This window comes from Poecilia reticulata, linkage group LG13, assembly GCF_000633615.1.
Source record: "Poecilia reticulata strain Guanapo linkage group LG13, Guppy_female_1.0+MT, whole genome shotgun sequence".
Lineage (NCBI taxonomy): Eukaryota > Metazoa > Chordata > Actinopteri > Cyprinodontiformes > Poeciliidae > Poecilia > Poecilia reticulata.
In genome coordinates, this window is record NC_024343.1 from 30,540,619 (window position 1) to 30,544,389 (window position 3,771).

The window sequence follows — 3,771 nt, forward strand, 5'->3', positions numbered from 1 at the left end:
ACGGAGGAGTGAATAATAATACGAGGGAGTGAATAATAATACGGAGGAGTGAATAATAATACAGCGAGGAAATAATAAATAAATACATCAAGAAATAAATACAGAAATAAATACGGTTAGGAAATAATAAATAAAAAATGTCTATTTTTCTTGATGGAAAGTCATGTGTATGAAGAAATAAAAAAGAAAATATATAGTATATATATTTATTATTTTATTTATTATTATGTCAGTTTTGGTCCTCCATAGTTTATAACCCCTGAGAGGCCACGAGATACGCAGTTTTATTTAGGTGTTTGTATATACATAGAATGTTCTGTTAGTCACGTGACCATAAAAGTAATGCAGAACATACCGACATTGTTTATAAGTTGTCAACATAGCGCACTAAATCTTAAATCTATGCCTGATATGTGAAAGAAAAAGGGACGCAGTGCTTTGCTGTTGTCGACACTATGGCAACTAGATGACGAGGTCAGGAAAAAGATATAAGAAAAAAAAATGGCGAGGGAGAGGGACGTAGGTCAGTTATGCTAGCTTGACTTTGACAACCGTAACATGGAGATGTGACGTGGAATTTGGTGTGTTTCGGTTCAGTTACAACCGTTAAAAAAATAAAGTAATAAAAACACCAACGCTGACATATCATTAGTAGAGCAGGTGCTAAGATGAGCTAATCAACCACTGCTGTCTGTGGCTTAGCTTAGGTAGCTGATCTACCACAGCGATCACTTATTAATAAGAGGAACATAAACATCAGTCAACATAAAGAAAACCCCATCAAAAACATAAAACTGTAACAGACTGAATGTTCTGGTCTTTGTGTGGGAAATGTTTGAGTGTTTTTTGGTGTTGAATCCTGATAACATTTAGTGACGTGGTTGTTTGTTGCTATGGCAACGAGTCTGTTTGTAGCGTAGCCAACAACAGAGAGCGAGCAAAAAAGGAAGAATACGAGTGGTTTTGAGTTATTGTTTAACGTTTTTTTTCTGCATTATTTTTCCCTTTGCTGTGGGGCGCTGCGCTGAATAATATCTACATCTCCAGGTTTCATTTCGCTAATGGGATTGTTTTACTGCGGCAGCGCTGCTGTAATGGACGGCATGTAAAAGAATTTTGCTATCCAGCATTGTGCGCATGCGCAAAATTTCTGTACGTAAACATTGAGACACCTTTGGCATCTGATGATCTTTATCAGGCTTTTATGCTTGAATTTAAGACTACAGCACCCCAACCTCCAGGTACTGGAGATGGTAAAGGATTTTCATGAGCTTTGAAGCTCCATCTCTTCCTATTTGAAACAATCCTTAATGTTTCACATCCACTGATGTGCATCATGGATTAAACACTCGATAAGAGCTCCACCACAACACAGGAACGTCTGTATAACAAAATTTCCCCTTTACACAACCCTACTCTGCACTCCTCAACCCATTGTTCTCCCTCTCCTTCACTTTCTCTGGTGGCCCGTAATTTATTTTTCATCGTTGCAGCAAAGTTGGCGACATATTTGCTCTCCTTCCCGTCTTTTATTCATTGACCTCGCGACGACCTGAAACGGCACCTTGTTATAAACCTTCGAAAGGGACGCAGGGAGAGCCACTAATCAGAGCAGACAGCCTGTAAATACCAAAGCAGACATGGAGAACAGGGAACACACACTGATGAGGTTAAGGCACGCAGTAACACTCATACAGATGTGTGTGTGGAGGACTGATGAAGAATTTCTGGGAGATTCTGATGACGGCAATGAAATAAGTGCTTAAGAGGCCGTTTAAGGGGATTAGATGGGGTGTGGGGACGAAATGAGAAGGAGACAAAGATGGAGAATCTGTGGGAGAAGGGACAAGAGATGGAGGATGGAACGGGATCCTCAGGCTTATTGGCAATTAAAGTGATTAATATCCTTCTGCTGAGGAGCAGGGGGAGATGGGGAAGAGGGTATGGATACTCCGGAGGGTGGGGGTGGAGGGGTAATAGAGTCAGATTAAGAGAAAGTGAACAACTCAATGAGAAAGAAGGCTGAGATCCTCCAGAATACAGAGAGATGGGTTGAAGATAACAGGAAGAACTGATACTCATCTATCATCTGTTTATCACCATCCATTCATTCATTGATCTATCCATTCTTTTAGCCATCCATCAGTCATTTATCCATTCATTCATCCATCCATCCATTTATCCATCCAACCATCATCCATCAGTTTATCCATTTATCGATCATCCATCCATCCAATCCAACCAATCGATTCATCTCCCCCTACATTTTTTATCTCTCTCTATTAGGGTTGAGGATGTTCTTGATCAGATATCCATCATTAAATTGTTGATGTAGAAATATAAGTAGTAATATAATTTTGTGTGTACATTTTTTAAAACATTTTGCTGATGGAAAACAAATCTTTAACATCCAGTATTGCTTAATAGTTGTTGTTCCATCTTAATCAATCAATCAAATTTTATTTGTATAGCACATTTCAGCAGCAAGGCATTTCAAAGTGCTTCACATAATTAAAATAAAAACAACATGTGACATTGAATAAACAGTGAGGAAGAGAAAGATTTAAAAAAAAAAGAAACGGTGAGAAAGAGAATTAAAAAGAAATTAAAAACATTAAAGACATCAAAATAGCGACATCATACAAGGATTCTCAAACCTAAGACATTAAAACCCGCAATTTAGCCATAAGCAACTCTAAATAGGTGGGTTTTAATTTGAGATTTAAAGGCACTCAGTGTTTCAGCTTTTTTACAGTTTTCTGGAAGTTTGTTCCAAATGTAACTGAATGCTGCTTCTCCTCGTTTGGTTCTGGTTCTGGGGATGCAGAGCAGACCAGAACCAGAAGATCTGAGGGGTCTAGACGGTTGGTACAGCAATAACAGATCTTTAAGGTATTGTGGTGCCAAACCGTTCAGTGATTTATAAACTAACAACAGTATTTTAAAGTCTATTCTCTGAGCTACAGGGAGCCAGTGTAGGGACTTTAAAACTGGTGTTATGTGCTCTATCTTCCTGGTTTTAGTGAGAACCCGAGCAGCAGCATCTGGATCAGCTGCAGCTGTTTGATTGATTTATTAGTCAGACCTGTGAAGAAGCTGTTGCAATAATCAATGCGGCTAAAGATAAACGCATGGATGAGTTTCTCTAGATCGTGCTGAGACATCAGTCCTCTAATCCTGGAGATGTTCTTCAGGTGATAGAAGGCCGACTTTAAATTAAGTTAAAAACCCAACTTAATTTATTAAAAAATTATGATGCTGTATTATGGCGACTGCAGATAGAAAAAAAGGAGAAGTCAGTTTCTGCCTGGATTGGTAATGAAAGGTCTTGGAAAATCTGGATTTTGGTCTTGGATGGTCCAGTCCTGGTCTTGGATGGTCCAGTCCTGGTCTTGGTGCGTCCTGCGTAGGTCTTGGAAGTTCGAGTGTCGCTTTGGGTCTAGGTAGATCTGGATTTTGGGCTTGATCGGTCTGGACTAGTCTGGCACCACTTTGTGTGGCTCAATTACAGTAAATGCCAATGAAAAGCACTATACCGTAATATGCTGTTTTAATAAACTATCTTAAAGGGTTTTTGCACAGAATCTGAATACATTATGAAACATAATTTGTGTGAAAAAAAAATTCAAAAGATATTTTGGACTATAAATTGTTAATAAGTGGATGTTTTTTTTCCAGTGACTAGAACTCGTCTCTGCCTTTAAAAAGACAATTTTTCACACCATCAGATTTCACTTGACAAGCAGAAAATGGTGTGATAAATCCAAACTC